Source organism: Siphateles boraxobius, unplaced genomic scaffold (assembly GCF_051911475.1).
Source record: "Siphateles boraxobius isolate OS27281-9 unplaced genomic scaffold, OSU_SipBor_1 116, whole genome shotgun sequence".
NCBI lineage: Eukaryota > Metazoa > Chordata > Actinopteri > Cypriniformes > Leuciscidae > Siphateles > Siphateles boraxobius.
The window spans coordinates 485571-502090 of NW_027508718.1; the positions used below are offsets into that span (position 1 = coordinate 485571).

Below are 16520 nucleotides of genomic sequence, written 5' to 3' on the forward strand. Positions count from 1 at the left end.
GCTATGTAACGTTCTGTTTATGCCTGTGTCCTTTCAGATTATGTATGCATACCCGGTTTTACGAAGAACCTCTGAGGGTCGACTCCTTATGGGGCCAACTGAGGAGGCCAATAGGAGGAAGATCGTGTTGGCAGGGAGGGCCAGGTGTAAGGAGGAGGTCCTGGCTGAGGCCACTGCCTTTTTGAGGCAGAATGGAGGGAATCCTGGAGACCAGTTCCTGGTTCTGGCTCACTGCAAGATCCAGTTTGGGAAACACCAGGGTCAGAGGTTCCTGTGGCTGCTGGAGAACTCACTGGGGTATGCCTGCTATCTGGTCAGCAGCATTTTGGGGGAGGAGGAGAGGGACAACCCGCTGTCGGACAACAAACACCTGTTCCTCAGATACACCTCGCAGATCAGGGAGGCAGGCGAGGCTGTATAGGTGTATCAGAAAAAAACAGGCCATGCTGCAGGAGGCCCAGAGGACAGGAGACTCTGGATGTCTGATGGTGGAGTTTGGGGATTTTAAGGGTAGGTCAATGAAGGAGGTGTATGAGGACCCAAGCAAGGAGGCCCAGGCTCTCATCACCTACCTGAAGAAGGGAAAGGCCAGGCCTAACACCAATATGGCCCTTTTCAAAGCATACGTGCTGAAGAGGCAGGCTCTAGCCCACGTGCCCACCACCACTGTGCCCACTGCATCTGTCCTCACTTCTGCTGTGCCCACTGCCACTATGTCTGTTCCTCCTCCACCTACTGCCACTAAAAAGAGACACACAAAAGATTTTGTCTCCAGCCAAACCCTGTAAGTGGGTAAGTTTTTTCTTTTTTCTCCAGCCACTGCAGGCTCGAGAGGCCCTGCTCCTGCCCCGGCTCGTGCTACTGCCCGTGCTCCTGCCCCTTAACCTGCTCCTCCAGCATTGTGGACCCCTGGCCAGGTGTCCCAGTCGCCTGCAGAGCTTCCTGTCCACTGGAAAGAGCAACTCCCATCTTTCCAGCAAGGCTTTCAACCCCTGTCCCTCTGCACCAGGACCATCCTCACTACAGCCACCCACAGGACTGCAGCGCCCTGCCCAGCCTCCTCTGCAGTCTCCTCCTCTGCACCCTGCCCAGCCTCCTCTGCAGTCTCCTCCTCTGCGCCCTGCCCAGCCTCCTCTGCAGTCTCCTCCTCTGCGCCCTGCCCAGCCTCCTCTGCAGTCTCCTCCTCTGCGCCCTGCTCAGCCTCCTCTGCAGTCTCCTCCACAGCCTTCTGTCCAGCCAAGTGCTGCCTCTGCTCCTGCAACATCAACTGGGTCCAGTGTTGCAGACCAGGCTCCTGTAAGTAAGCTTCTCATTATTCGTGTGCAGGTCCTGCAGCGTGATTTCCAATGACCACAAAAAAAGAGGCCGCATTTCCTCTGTGCTGGAAACTTTGCACTGGCTACCTTTTAATTGTTGATTTAATCAAAAAATTGCGCTTTAAGCCATGGAAGCTGAAATGTTTTCGGCCCGACAGCAGCAGGGAGGATGTATGTTTCGGCTCGTTGGTCTAGGGGTATGATTCTCGCTTAGGGTGCGAGAGGTCCCGGGTTCAAATCCCGGACGAGCCCATTATTCGGCTTTGCTTTTAATCTCTTCAGCCTTATTAGGGCAACCAGGATATTTCTGAGCAATTGGGGATAAAATGTGCCAGAGAGAGGCTGGTTAGCTCAGTTGGTTAGAGCGTGGCCCTAATAACGCCAATGCTGCGAGTTCGATCCCCGTACGGGCCAATCATTTTCTCTCTGAGACCTTCGCTCTGCTCTTCTCGAAAATGACGGGCGGTCTCCCATACATACATGCTGGCCAAACCGCACAAGTACCTGGCCGAAGTAGCTCAGTTGGGAGAGCGTTAGAGCGTTAGACGGGTTTCGGCAGAGGAACAACCTCCCCCTCTTTTAGTCTACCTGATTCCACCTCTCAGACAGCCAGTTAGCAGGGTGTGTTGGTTCCATGGTGTAATGGTTAGCACTCTGGGCTTTGAATCCAGCGATCCGAGTTCAAATCTCGGTGGAACCTTTTTAGGATCTTTGCGGAAGGGAGGGGAAAAACAGAGGTGATGCGCAACTGCTGAGGTGGCGTTGAAATTGGCACTCTCAAACCGAGTCGGAATTGGGGAAACATGGGCTTAAAAAGCAAAGGCTTATTTTGCTCCTTGCTATCGCGGTTCTGGACTGAATGACTTAAATCTCTGCACCTCATGGGAAAAGTTGACACACGCCGAGGTTCCATTGTGTAAGGGTTAGCACTCTGGGCTCTGAATCCAGTGATCCGAATTCAAATCTCGGTGAGACCTTCATTTGCCAGGCTAAACAGCACAAGTACCTGGTCGAAATAGCTCAGTTGGGAGAGTGTTAGACTTAAGATCTAAAGGTCTCTGGTTCAATCTCGGGTTTCGGCAGAGGAACCACGCCCGCCTCCTTTAGGCTACCTGACTCCACCTAGCCTCATCGCTATCTGCCTCTCAGACAGACAGCTGGGAGGGTGTGTTGGTTCCATGGTGTAATGGTTAGCATTCTGGGCTTTGAATCCAGCGATCCGAGTTCAAATCTCGGTAGAACCTTTTTAGGTTCTTCGCGGAAGGGAGGGAAAAAACAGAGGTGATGCGCAACTGCTGACGTGGCGGTGAAATTGGCACTCTCAAACCGAGTCGGAATTGGGGAAACATAGGGTGCTTCTCAATATCCCTCCTCGTCTCCTCGTTCCTCTGTCCTCCATCCTATGACCCGGAAACCGATCGAGCTCAGCCATCTTGAAGGACATCTCAATTCTCTAATTGCACCTCGAGGAGTCAGGAGATTTTCAGAGGAGTCATGAGCGAGGATACACAGTTGTATCCTATGCGGAAGTGTTTTATTGACTAAACGTGACGCACGTATACATTCTCCTCGCCCTTCACATCGGTCACAATCTGTTTTAAAGTATACTTTACCTTTGCAGTTTATATAAACCACACATTACACATATTTCAACAGGGTATCTTGCTTTATTATTATTTATTATGAATTTCTTAAATAAACAAACTGCAACAACATGAGGGCAGATCTTTTGAGCGCTGCTGATGACGCTATGAAGTGACGCTCGAGTGATCAAGTATTCCAATGTATAAAAAAGCTTTCATTCGATTCCTCCATCCTCATTTTTGTCATTCATTACATTATTTTGAGCACAAGAAGATATTTTACTAAAACCTTTAAAAAAAAGTTTAATTCATATATGTTATACTATACTATGTTATACACCAGTATACATATTTATGTTATCTTTTTAAATTCTATGTTATACATATTTAAAAAGACATGAATAGGCAAAAACAAGTGTTTTTTTGTTTCAACAAATGATTCTCAACTATGTTATAAAAGAAATACCAAAACGATTTGATATACCATTTTAAGTTTTAGATCTGTTTGATGATCATATTATTATGAATTGGCATAAACGCCTTTATGTTATATCTGGGTTTTCTTAGTAATCTCTGCCACAAAAGCTAAACAAAACAAAACGATTTAAGCATGGCATGATACCAGCAAGATTGTACCAAGAAGTGTTATTTATTTTCTTATTAATAAGTTCATCACACTATTTACAATTTGTACACAAGGCAATTCAAAGTGATTCACAGTTGTATAAAAAACAATAATGCTTATGCTCATAATAATAATAATAATATTCATTAATTATTATAATATTATAATAATTAATTACATAAAAAACAAATGATGTAGTAAAATACTTTCAGTTGGAATATGACAGCTATGTAACGTTCTGTTTATGCCTGTGTCCTTTCAGATTATGTATGCATACCCGGTTTTACGAAGAACCTCTGAGGGTCGACTCCTTATGGGGCCAACTGAGGAGGCCAATAGGAGGAAGATCGTGTTGGCAGGGAGGGCCAGGTGTAAGGAGGAGGTCCTGGCTGAGGCCACTGCCTTTTTGAGGCAGAATGGAGGGAATCCTGGAGACCAGTTCCTGGTTCTGGCTCACTGCAAGATCCAGTTTGGGAAACACCAGGGTCAGAGGTTCCTGTGGCTGCTGGAGAACTCACTGGGGTATGCCTGCTATCTGGTCAGCAGCATTTTGGGGGAGGAGGAGAGGGACAACCCGCTGTCGGACAACAAACACCTGTTCCTCAGATACACCTCGCAGATCAGGGAGGTAGGCGAGGCTGTAGAGGTGTATCAGAAAAAAACAGGCCATGCTGCAGGAGGCCCAGAGGACAGGAGACTCTGGATGTCTGATGGTGGAGTTTGGGGATTTTAAGGGTAGGTCAATGAAGGAGGTGTATGAGGACCCAAGCAAGGAGGCCCAGGCTCTCATCACCTACCTGAAGAAGGGAAAGGCCAGGCCTAACACCAATATGGCCCTTTTCAAAGCATACGTGCTGAAGAGGCAGGCTCTAGCCCACGTGCCCACCACCACTGTGCCCACTGCATCTGTCCTCACTTCTGCTGTGCCCACTGCCACTATGTCTGTTCCTCCTCCACCTACTGCCACTAAAAAGAGACACACAAAAGATTTTGTCTCCAGCCAAACCCTGTAAGTGGGTAAGTTTTTTCTTTTTTCTCCAGCCACTGCAGGCTCGAGAGGCCCTGCTCCTGCCCCGGCTCGTGCTACTGCCCGTGCTCCTGCCCCTTAACCTGCTCCTCCAGCATTGTGGACCCCTGGCCAGGTGTCCCAGTCGCCTGCAGAGCTTCCTGTCCACTGGAAAGAGCAACTCCCATCTTTCCAGCAAGGCTTTCAACCCCTGTCCCTCTGCACCAGGACCATCCTCACTACAGCCACCCACAGGACTGCAGCGCCCTGCCCAGCCTCCTCTGCAGTCTCCTCCTCTGCACCCTGCCCAGCCTCCTCTGCAGTCTCCTCCTCTGCGCCCTGCCCAGCCTCCTCTGCAGTCTCCTCCTCTGCGCCCTGCCCAGCCTCCTCTGCAGTCTCCTCCTCTGCGCCCTGCTCAGCCTCCTCTGCAGTCTCCTCCACAGCCTTCTGTCCAGCCAAGTGCTGCCTCTGCTCCTGCAACATCAACTGGGTCCAGTGTTGCAGACCAGGCTCCTGTAAGTAAGCTTCTCATTATTCGTGTGCAGGTCCTGCAGCGTGATTTCCAATGACCACAAAAAAAGAGGCCGCATTTCCTCTGTGCTGGAAACTTTGCACTGGCTACCTTTTAATTGTTGATTTAATCAAAAAATTGCGCTTTAAGCCATGGAAGCTGAAATGTTTTCGGCCTGACAGCAGCAGGGAGGATGTATGTTTCGGCTCGTTGGTCTAGGGGTATGATTCTCGCTTAGGGTGCGAGAGGTCCCGGGTTCAAATCCCGGACGAGCCCATTATTCGGCTTTGCTTTTAATCTCTTCAGCCTTATTAGGGCAACCAGGATATTTCTGAGCAATTGGGGATAAAATGTGCCAGAGAGAGGCTGGTTAGCTCAGTTGGTTAGAGCGTGGCGCTAATAACGCCAATGCTGCGAGTTCGATCCCCGTACGGGCCAATCATTTTCTCTCTGAGACCTTCGCTCTGCTCTTCTCGAAAATGACGGGCGGTCTCCCATACATACATGCTGGCCAAACCGCACAAGTACCTGGCCGAAGTAGCTCAGTTGGGAGAGCGTTAGAGCGTTAGACGGGTTTCGGCAGAGGAACAACCTCCCCCTCTTTTAGTCTACCTGATTCCACCTCTCAGACAGCCAGTTAGCAGGGTGTGTTGGTTCCATGGTGTAATGGTTAGCACTCTGGGCTTTGAATCCAGCGATCCGAGTTCAAATCTCGGGGGAACCTTTTTAGGATCTTTGCGGAAGGGAGGGGAAAAACAGAGGTGATGCGCAACTGCTGACGTGGCGGTGAAATTGGCACTCTCAAACCGAGTCGGAATTGGGGAAACATGGGCTTAAAAAGCAAAGTCTTATTTTGCTCCTTGCTATCGCGGTTCTGGACTGAATGACTTAAATCTCTGCACCTCATGGGAAAAGTTGACACACGCCGAGGTTCCATTGTGTAAGGGTTAGCACTCTGGGCTCTGAATCCAGTGATCCGAATTCAAATCTCGGTGAGACCTTCATTTGCCAGGCTAAACAGCACAAGTACCTGGTCGAAATAGCTCAGTTGGGAGAGTGTTAGACTGAAGATCTAAAGGTCTCTGGTTCAATCTCAGGTTTCGGCAGAGGAACCACACCCGCCTCCTTTAGGCTACCTGACTCCACCTAGCCTCATCGCTATCTGCCTCTCAGACAGACAGCTGGGAGGGTGTGTTGGTTCCATGGTGTAATGGTTAGCACTCTGGGCTTTGAATCCAGCGATCCGAGTTCAAATCTCGGTAGAACCTTTTTAGGTTCTTCGCGGAAGGGAGGGAAAAAACAGAGGTGATGCGCAACTGCTGACGTGGCGGTGAAATTGGTACTCTCAAACCGAGTCGGAATTGGGGAAACATAGGGTGCTTCTCAATATCCCTCCTCGTCTCCTCGTTCCTCTGTCCTCCATCCTATGACCCGGAAACCGATCGATTTCAGCCATCTTGAAGGACATCTCAATTCTCTAATTGCACCTCGAGGAGTGAGGAGATTTTCAGAGGAGTCATGAGCGAGGATACACAGTTGTATCCTATGCGGAAGTGTTTTATTGACTAAACGTGACGCACGTATACATTCTCCTCGCCCTTCACATCGGTCACAATCTGTTTTAAAGTATACTTTACCTTTGCAGTTTATATAAACCACACATTACACATATTTCAACAGGGTATCTTGCTTTATTATTATTTATTATGAATTTCTTAAATAAACAAACTGCAACAACATGAGGGCAGATCTTTTGAGCGCTGCTGATGACGCTATGAAGTGACGCTCGAGTGATCAAGTATTCCAATGTATAAAAAAGCTTTCATTCGATTCCTCCATCCTCATTTTTGTCATTCATTACATTATTTTGAGCACAAGAAGATATTTTACTAAAACCTTTAAAAAAAAGTTTAATTCATATATGTTATACTATACTATGTTATACACCAGTATACATATTTATGTTATCTTTTTAAATTCTATGTTATACATATTTAAAAAGACATGAATAGGCAAAAACAAGTGTTTTTTTGTTTCAACAAATGATTCTCAACTATGTTATAAAAGAAATACCAAAACGATTTGATATACCATTTTAAGTTTTAGATCTGTTTGATGATCATATTATTATGAATTGGCATAAACGCCTTTATGTTATATTTGGGTTTTCTTAGTAATCTCTGCCACAAAAGCTAAACAAAACAAAACGATTTAAGCATGGCATGATACCAGCAAGATTGTACCAAGAAGTGTTATTTATTTTCTTATTAATAAGTTCATCACACTATTTACAATTTGTACACAAGGCAATTCAAAGTGATTCACAGTTGTATAAAAAACAATAATGCTTATGCTCATAATAATAATAATAATATTCATTAATTATTATAATATTATAATAATTAATTACATAAAAAACAAATGATGTAGTAAAATACTTTCAGTTGGAATATGACAGCTATGTAACGTTCTGTTTATGCCTGTGTCCTTTCAGATTATGTATGCATACCCGGTTTTACGAAGAACCTCTGAGGGTCGACTCCTTATGGGGCCAACTGAGGAGGCCAATAGGAGGAAGATCGTGTTGGCAGGGAGGGCCAGGTGTAAGGAGGAGGTCCTGGCTGAGGCCACTGCCTTTTTGAGGCAGAATGGAGGGAATCCTGGAGACCAGTTCCTGGTTCTGGCTCACTGCAAGATCCAGTTTGGGAAACACCAGGGTCAGAGGTTCCTGTGGCTGCTGGAGAACTCACTGGGGTATGCCTGCTATCTGGTCAGCAGCATTTTGGGGGAGGAGGAGAGGGACAACCCGCTGTCGGACAACAAACACCTGTTCCTCAGATACACCTCGCAGATCAGGGAGGTAGGCGAGGCTGTAGAGGTGTATCAGAAAAAAACAGGCGATGCTGCAGGAGGCCCAGAGGACAGGAGACTCTGGATGTCTGATGGTGGAGTTTGGGGATTTTAAGGGTAGGTCAATGAAGGAGGTGTATGAGGACCCAAGCAAGGAGGCCCAGGCTCTCATCACCTACCTGAAGAAGGGAAAGGCCAGGCCTAACACCAATATGGCCCTTTTCAAAGCATACGTGCTGAAGAGGCAGGCTCTAGCCCACGTGCCCACCACCACTGTGCCCACTGCATCTGTCCTCACTTCTGCTGTGCCCACTGCCACTATGTCTGTTCCTCCTCCACCTACTGCCACTAAAAAGAGACACACAAAAGATTTTGTCTCCAGCCAAACCCTGTAAGTGGGTAAGTTTTTTCTTTTTTCTCCAGCCACTGCAGGCTCGAGAGGCCCTGCTCCTGCCCCGGCTCGTGCTACTGCCCGTGCTCCTGCCCCTTATCCTGCTCCTCCAGCATTGTGGACCCCTGGCCAGGTGTCCCAGTCGCCTGCAGAGCTTCCTGTCCACTGGAAAGAGCAACTCCCATCTTTCCAGCAAGGCTTTCAACCCCTGTCCCTCTGCACCAGGACCATCCTCACTACAGCCACCCACAGGACTGCAGCGCCCTGCCCAGCCTCCTCTGCAGTCTCCTCCTCTGCACCCTGCCCAGCCTCCTCTGCAGTCTCCTCCTCTGCGCCCTGCCCAGCCTCCTCTGCAGTCTCCTCCTCTGCGCCCTGCCCAGCCTCCTCTGCAGTCTCCTCCTCTGCGCCCTGCTCAGCCTCCTCTGCAGTCTCCTCCACAGCCTTCTGTCCAGCCAAGTGCTGCCTCTGCTCCTGCAACATCAACTGGGTCCAGTGTTGCAGACCAGGCTCCTGTAAGTAAGCTTCTCATTATTCGTGTGCAGGTCCTGCAGCGTGATTTCCAATGACCACAAAAAAAGAGGCCGCATTTCCTCTGTGCTGGAAACTTTGCACTGGCTACCTTTTAATTGTTGATTTAATCAAAAAATTGCGCTTTAAGCCATGGAAGCTGAAATGTTTTCGGCCCGACAGCAGCAGGGAGGATGTATGTTTCGGCTCGTTGGTCTAGGGGTATGATTCTCGCTTAGGGTGCGAGAGGTCCCGGGTTCAAATCCCGGACGAGCCCATTATTCGGCTTTGCTTTTAATCTCTTCAGCCTTATTAGGGCAACCAGGATATTTCTGAGCAATTGGGGATAAAATGTGCCAGAGAGAGGCTGGTTAGCTCAGTTGGTTAGAGCTTGGCCCTAATAACGCCAATGCTGCGAGTTCGATCCCCGTACGGGCCAATCATTTTCTCTCTGAGACCTTCGCTCTGCTCTTCTCGAAAATGACGGGCGGTCTCCCATACATACATGCTGGCCAAACCGCACAAGTACCTGGCCGAAGTAGCTCAGTTGGGAGAGCGTTAGAGCGTTAGACGGGTTTCGGCAGAGGAACAACCTCCCCCTCTTTTAGTCTACCTGATTCCACCTCTCAGACAGCCAGTTAGCAGGGTGTGTTGGTTCCATGGTGTAATGGTTAGCACTCTGGGCTTTGAATCCAGCGATCCGAGTTCAAATCTCGGTGGAACCTTTTTAGGATCTTTGCGGAAGGGAGGGGAAAAACAGAGGTGATGCGCAACTGCTGACGTGGCGGTGAAATTGGCACTCTCAAACCGAGTCGGAATTGGGGAAACATGGGCTTAAAAAGCAAAGGCTTCTTTCGCTCCTTGCTATCGGGGTTCTGGACTGAATGACTTAAATCTCTGCACCTCATGGGAAAAGTTGACACACGCCGAGGTTCCATGGTGTAAGGGTTAGCACTCTGGGCTCTGAATCCAGTGATCCGAATTCAAATCTCGGTGGGACCTTCATTTGCCAGGCTAAACAGCACAAGTACCTGGCCGAAATAGCTCAGTTGGGAGAGTGTTAGACTGAAGATCTAAAGGTCCCTGGTTCAATCTCGGGTTTCGGCAGAGGAACCACGCTCGCCTCCTTTAGGCTACCTGATTCCACCTAGCCTCATCGCTATCTCCCTCTCAGACAAACAGCTCGGAGGGTGTGTTGGTTCCATGGTGTAATGGTTAGCACTCTGGGCTTTGAATCCAGCGATCCGAGTTCAAATCTCGGTAGAACCTTTTTAGGTTCTTCGCGGAAGGGAGGGAAAAAACAGAGGTGATGCGCAATTGCTGACGTGGCGGTGAAATTGGCACTCTCAAACCGAGTCGGAATTGGGGAAACATAGGGTGCTTCTCAATATCCCTCCTCGTCTCCTCGTTCCTCTGTCCTCCATCCTATGACCCGGAAACCGATCGAGCTCAGCCATCTTGAAGGACATCTCAATTCTCTAATTCAGCGTTTCCCAAACGGGGTGCCGCGGCACCCTGGGGTGCCTTCTGGCGAGAGCAGGGGTGCCGTGTAAAAACTCCATTAAACATTTTTAAATTGCTAAAATGTGTAAAAAAAAATAAATAAATGTATCATCATTCTCGCATCGTCTAATAACAACAAATAATGCACACAAATTTATAATAAAAAATGCAACTCATAAGTTTTCCGCGTTCGTTGAATTGCGGGGGTTCCTCATGCTTTCATTCTCGTGCTTCATTCCCAGCGTCCACACATAAAGCTGCCTCTTTTTCATGGCTTGTTGCGCTTACGGTCAAATACACACGAACCATTGTCACAACGTCCGTCTTGCCGCATATTCACAAACACATCGGTTATGTCCGTACTGCTGTCAACGGTAACGCGTGCGATTAATGTTTTTCAGTTTTGCGCGTTAAAAAAGATTTAAACACAATTAACGCAGCATCCGTTTTTTCTGTCATCCTTTGGCTAGCCTTACATTATATAATCACGTTCTTATTCATGCAAATGCTTTTAAACCATGCAACCGCGAAAAGACAAAAGAGAACGCGCTGTCTGTGAATGTCCTGCTGACACAGGACGACGCGCATCGCGTGCCAGAATCGACTTCTCTTTCGTGCTTGAACGAATAATAACACACAGTTATGACAAAATGTCCGTTTTGTTGAGTATCCTCATGAGAGCAGTCTTAAATTAGTTAAAATCTTAAATTAGAGTTGTGAGAAGATGGGACGCGTGTGAGATAAACAAGTGCAGCAGTGACAACAGAATCAAAGAACAGGTAACAGAGAAAATTACTCACTGCTCTTGACTAAAGAACGCTTGTAGCTTTAATAAGGATTCATCTATATTTAATTTATTATTTATGCAGTGAAGACTGTAAAGTGTTTGATAACTTTATTCAATTTCTGTGTATTTCCTGACATCAGTAGCAGTATTGGTATCAGTGATACTGGGCTTCATTCATAAAAAAGATGCCATTAAACAATTATTTAAAATATACTGTCTTTATGTTGTTTATACATTAATTTGGAGATTAACTGTGAAATTATTACATTATAAAATATATTAAAAACAAGCTATCTTGTGCAATTATAACAAAATTATCCCAATATAAAAACACAAATAGGCCTACACTGAGTGAGCAAACATTTAGGTGAGATTTGCAATGGTAATTGAGCAATGTTTTGCTGAATTATGAATAAAAGCCTTAATTAAATATGTCATCATGTAAAGTCATCTCTGCAGAAGAAATTAATGATTTCCTAGACTTTAAATGGATGGACAAAAAAATTGATAATATTAAAAAATATCTATATGACAGTAGGCCTATATACGGCAGTTATTCCCTGTGGTATTGAAAATCAATATATTTCAAGGTATAGTATCAAAGTAGTATCGTGACAACACTAGTGTAGGGTGCCACAATTTTTTTTAAATTTTCAAAGGGTGCCTCGACTGAAAAAAGTTTGGGAAACACTGCCCTAATTGCACCTCGAGGAGTGAGGAGGCTTTCAGAGGAGTCATGAGCGAGGATACACAGTTGTATCCTATGCGGAAGGGTTTTATTGACTAAACGTGACGCACGTATACATTCTCCTCCCCCTTCACATCGGTCACAATCTGTTTTAAAGTATACTTTACCTTTGCAGTTTATATAAACCACACATTACACATATTTCAACAGGGTATCTTGCTTTATTATTATTTATTATGAATTTCTTAAATAAACAAACTGCAACAACATGAGGGCAGATCCTTTGAGCGCTGCTGATGACGCTATGAAGTGACGCTCGAGTGATCAAGTATTCCAATGTATAAAAAAGCTTTCATTCGATTCCTCCATCCTCATTTTTGTCATTCATTACATTATTTTGAGCACAAGAAGATATTTTACTAAAACCTTTAAAAAAAAGTTTAATTCATATATGTTATACTATACTATGTTATACACCAGTATACATATTTATGTTATCTTTTTAAATACTATGTTATACATATTTAAAAAGACATGAATAGGCAAAAACAAGTGTTTTTTTGTTTCAACAAATGATTCTCAACTACGTTATAAAAGATATACCAAAACGATTTGATATACCATTTTAAGTTTTAGATCTGTTTGATGATCATATTATTATGAATTGTCATAAACGCCTTTATGTTATATTTGGTGTTTCTTAGTAATCTCTGCCACAAAAGCTAAACAAAACAAAACGATTTAAGCAGGGCATGATACCAGCAAGATTGTACCAAGAAGTGTTATTTATTTTCTTATTAATAAGTTCATCACACTATTTACAATTTGTACACAAGGCAATTCAAAGTGATTCACAGTTGTATAAAAAACAATAATGCTTATGCTCATAATAATAATAATCATTAATTATTATAATATTATAATAATTTATTACATAAAAAGCAAATGCTGTAGTAAAATACTTTCAGTTGGAATATGACAGCTATGTAACGTTCTGTTTATGCCTGTGTCCTTTCAGATTATGTATGCATACCCGGTTTTACGAAGAACCTCTGAGGGTCGACTCCTTATGGGGCCAACTGAGGAGGCCAATAGGAGGGAGATCGTGTTGGCAGATAGGGCCAGGTGTAAGGAGGAGGTCCTGGCTGAGGCCACTGCCTTTGTGAGGCAGAATGGAGGGAATCCTGGAGACCAGTACCTGGTTCTGGCTCACTGCAAGATCCAGTTTGGGAAACACCAGGGTCAGAGGTTCCTGTGGCTGCTGGAGAACTCACTGGGGTATGCCTGCTATCTGGTCAGCAGCATTTTGGGGGAGGAGAGGGACAACCCGCTGTCGGCCAACAAACACCTGTTCCTCAGATACACCTCGCAGATCAGGGAGGTAGGCGAGGCTGTGGAGGTGTATCAGAAAAAACAGGCCATGCTGCAGGAGGCCGAGAGGACAGGAGACTCTGGATGTCTGATGGTGGAGTTTGGGGATTTTAAGGGTAGGTCAATGAAGGAGGTGTATGAGGACCCAAGCAAGGAGGCCCAGGCTCTCATCACCTACCTGAAGAAGGCAAAGGCCAGGCCTAACACCAATATGGCCCTTTTCAAAGCATACGTGCTGAAGAGGCAGGCTCCAGCCCACGTGCCCACCACCACTGTGCCCACTGCATCTGTCCTCACTGCTGCTGTGCCCACTGCCACTGTGTCTGTTCCTCCTCCACCTACTGCCACTAAGAACAGGCCACTGCTGGCGACCAATGTGAAGGCCCTGTTGGCGCGGGGGAAGCATTTATCTGCTTCACAGCTGGCACAAAAGATTTTGTCTCCAGCCAAACCCTGTAAGTGATTTGCAAGCTTTAAAATCATTACAGTATATATTATGCAGTATATATGTCTAACGAAAATACGTGTTCAACAGCTGCAGGACCACGTGTACCACCTGCGTCTGAGTCCGCAGCCCGGAGACAGCTCTTTACATGTGGTGAGTATCACTTAACGCATACAAGTGTGTTGGTGACATGTGCTTAGTGTTTTATGTTATTTTACAGACTCTGCTGCTACGGATTTTTTTGAGGAGGAAGATGACCTGGAGATGGCAACTGTAGCCTCGCAAGCTGAGGAACAACTTCCTCAAGGTATGTAAATCTTAAACAATATTTTACAAACAATTACAAATAAAACAAAACAGTCTTTTTTAAATGACATATTATTTTATTTCACAACACAGATGTAGCGACAATGAGTCTTACATTAAATTAGCTCAAATTATATATAGGGAATTTAATAATTAATCATGAATGATTAATATATTGCACATTACAGTTAAATTATCGAAGCTGAAAATAGATCGATTGTATATATGAATGATCACCATAATGGGTTATGGTTCGTCATTAATATATCAATAGTCTTATTACAGATTGATTATATGAGATAACCTTAAATGGAATTAATTTAGTTATCGAACAATCTGTTTGTCCAGCAAACGGCCATAATATTAACATCAATTTTCAACAAAAATTATCTCTTTCTTATAATTCCAAACAAGCTATTTTCTGGCCAGGAAAAATCACCTTCTTGTTATTATAAAATTTAGGTTACTGAAATAGCAACGAAATGTAAAGCTTTGTAGCTAAAGGGTCGAACACTTCATTGACTTTGTAAAAATGAGCACTTTAGACAATTAGCAATCAAGAATATAATGGTTTTAATAAAAAGAACCTTACCTACTTGCCACGGAATAGGTGGTTTTCGGACACCTCTAGTGGGCGATAGAGAGCATATTGCCCCCTGACCCACCCATTTGTTCCATTGTAAAAATAGTGGTTTCGCGGTCAGTGGAATTATGGGATGGGACTTGGTGCTACGGACTCAGGGGAGGCCCCTGAGTGCAGTAAAATGTTTTCATCATGACAGCAACTTTAATTCAAATGTCTATCAGAGAAACTCTCTGAATCCCCATTCAATCGATGGCATGTGGGATTGTGTCCAATTACAGCTTATTGCATGAAGGCCGGGGTTAGTGCTTTTCAAAAACAGTGGGTTATTGGACAAATAGTGGCTTCGTGGACAGTGGAATTATGGGATGGCACTGGGTGCTATGGACTCTGGGTGGCCTGCTGAGTGCAGTAAATTAGTTACCATCATGACAGGAACTTTAATTCAAATGTCTATCAAAGAAACTGTCTGAATATCCCCATTCAATCGATGGCAGGTGGGATTGTGTCCGATTGCAGCTTATTGCATGAAGGCCGGGGTTAGTACTTTTCAAAAATAGTGGGTTATTGGACAAATAGTGGCTTCGTGGACAGTGGAATTATGGGATGGCACTGGGTGCTATGGACTCTGGGTGGCCTGCTGAGTGCAGTCAAATAGTTACCATCATGACAGGAACTTTAATTCAAATGTCTATCAAAGAAACTGTCTGAATATCCCCATTCAATCGATGGCAGGTGGGATTGTGTCCGATTGCAGCTTATTGCATGTAGGCCGGGGTTAGTACTTTTCAAAAATAGTGGGTTATTGGACAAATAGTGGCTTCGTGGACAGTGGAATTATGGGATGGCACTGGGTGCTATGGACTCTGGGTGGCCTGCTGAGTGCAGTCAAATAGTTACCATCATGACAGGAACTTTAATTCAAATGTCTATCAAAGAAACTGTCTGAATATCCCCATTAAATCGATGGCAGGTGGGATTGTGTCCGATTGCAGCTTATTGCATGAAGGCCGGGGTTAGTATTTTTCAAAAAATGTGGGTTATTGGACAAATAGTGGCTTCGTGGACAGTGGAATTATGGGATGGCACTGGGTGCTATGGACTCTGGGTGGTCTGCTGAGTGCAGTAAATTAGTTACCATCATGACAGGAACTTTAATTCAAATGTCTATCAAAGAAACTGTCTGAATAACCCCATTCAATCGATGGCAGGTGGGATTGTGTCCGATTGCAGCTTATTGCATGAAGGCCGGGGTTAGTACTTTTCAAAACTTTTCAACGGGAAGTTTGCCCAATATAGTGGGTTATTGGACAAATAGTGGGTTCGTGGGATGGGGGCGTGGCCCGGGAGTGGGGGGGGGTGGGGGTCAACGGGAAGTTTGCGCCATATAGTGGGTTATTGGACAAATAGTGGGTTAGTGGGACGGGGGCGTGGCCAGGGAGTGGGGGGGGGGTGGTCCCGTGACTTTTGTTAAATATAGTGGGTTATTGGACAAATAGTGGGTTCGTGGGACGGGGGCGTGGCCAGGGAGTGGGGGGGGGGGGGGGGGTCAACGGGAAGTTTGCGCCATATAGTGGGTTATTGGACAAATAGTGGGTTAGTGGGACGGGGGGGGGGGTAGGGGGGAGGTCTGATCACTCTAGTGGTCAATCGGACAAAAAGTGGGTTAGTGGGACGGGGCACGTGTGGCGCCCCACCAAGGACGAAGGCAGAACTGCTTAGGGTGGCCTCGGGCTTCGGGGCACTCCCGTCGGGCCCCTGAGGGGGTTTCGGCGCGCTCGTCCGCCAACCACCGTCCGATTCCCATCGGCCCAATGACTGAATGGACGCTTTTTATTTTTATGGACTAGCTAGAGAGAGATAGAGGATGAGAAAGTGAAACTGACGGTCAGGATGAGAGAGATCACCGGGGTGATCGCAGCATGGCAAAAATCACAGACAATAACCCTTAGAGAGGCAACAAGAAATCACATCAATCAAATCAAATCAATAACCTATACTTGCGTATATGGTTCTCTTTGTGTTGCTGAGGAACGCAGAGTCGTATG

The 16520-nt window shown here is 45.7% G+C and overlaps 14 non-coding genes across 14 annotated transcripts; all 14 read left to right on the forward strand.

Moving 5' to 3' along the window:
- The first annotated feature begins 1496 nt into the window (after positions 1-1496).
- trnap-agg (transfer RNA proline (anticodon AGG)) lies at positions 1497-1568 on the forward strand. The gene has a single exon. It is a non-coding gene; the product is annotated as a tRNA-Pro (tRNA).
- An 88-nt stretch (positions 1569-1656) lies between these two features.
- On the forward strand, positions 1657-1730 carry trnai-aau (transfer RNA isoleucine (anticodon AAU)). The gene has a single exon. It is a non-coding gene; the product is annotated as a tRNA-Ile (tRNA).
- Positions 1731-1944: 214 nt separating this feature from the next.
- On the forward strand, positions 1945-2016 carry trnaq-uug (transfer RNA glutamine (anticodon UUG)). The gene has a single exon. It is a non-coding gene; the product is annotated as a tRNA-Gln (tRNA).
- A 309-nt stretch (positions 2017-2325) lies between these two features.
- trnal-uaa (transfer RNA leucine (anticodon UAA)) lies at positions 2326-2398 on the forward strand. Its single transcript has one exon. It is a non-coding gene; the product is annotated as a tRNA-Leu (tRNA).
- Positions 2399-2488: 90 nt separating this feature from the next.
- Positions 2489-2560, forward strand: trnaq-uug (transfer RNA glutamine (anticodon UUG)). Its single transcript has one exon. It is a non-coding gene; the product is annotated as a tRNA-Gln (tRNA).
- A 2685-nt stretch (positions 2561-5245) lies between these two features.
- trnap-agg (transfer RNA proline (anticodon AGG)) lies at positions 5246-5317 on the forward strand. Its single transcript has one exon. It is a non-coding gene; the product is annotated as a tRNA-Pro (tRNA).
- An 88-nt stretch (positions 5318-5405) lies between these two features.
- Positions 5406-5479, forward strand: trnai-aau (transfer RNA isoleucine (anticodon AAU)). The gene has a single exon. It is a non-coding gene; the product is annotated as a tRNA-Ile (tRNA).
- Positions 5480-5693: 214 nt separating this feature from the next.
- Positions 5694-5765, forward strand: trnaq-uug (transfer RNA glutamine (anticodon UUG)). Its single transcript has one exon. It is a non-coding gene; the product is annotated as a tRNA-Gln (tRNA).
- A 472-nt stretch (positions 5766-6237) lies between these two features.
- On the forward strand, positions 6238-6309 carry trnaq-uug (transfer RNA glutamine (anticodon UUG)). Its single transcript has one exon. It is a non-coding gene; the product is annotated as a tRNA-Gln (tRNA).
- A 2685-nt stretch (positions 6310-8994) lies between these two features.
- trnap-agg (transfer RNA proline (anticodon AGG)) lies at positions 8995-9066 on the forward strand. Its single transcript has one exon. It is a non-coding gene; the product is annotated as a tRNA-Pro (tRNA).
- An 88-nt stretch (positions 9067-9154) lies between these two features.
- Positions 9155-9228, forward strand: trnai-aau (transfer RNA isoleucine (anticodon AAU)). The gene has a single exon. It is a non-coding gene; the product is annotated as a tRNA-Ile (tRNA).
- A 214-nt stretch (positions 9229-9442) lies between these two features.
- trnaq-uug (transfer RNA glutamine (anticodon UUG)) lies at positions 9443-9514 on the forward strand. Its single transcript has one exon. It is a non-coding gene; the product is annotated as a tRNA-Gln (tRNA).
- A 309-nt stretch (positions 9515-9823) lies between these two features.
- Positions 9824-9896, forward strand: trnaf-gaa (transfer RNA phenylalanine (anticodon GAA)). The gene has a single exon. It is a non-coding gene; the product is annotated as a tRNA-Phe (tRNA).
- Positions 9897-9986: 90 nt separating this feature from the next.
- trnaq-uug (transfer RNA glutamine (anticodon UUG)) lies at positions 9987-10058 on the forward strand. Its single transcript has one exon. It is a non-coding gene; the product is annotated as a tRNA-Gln (tRNA).
- Positions 10059-16520: the final 6462 nt, after the last annotated feature.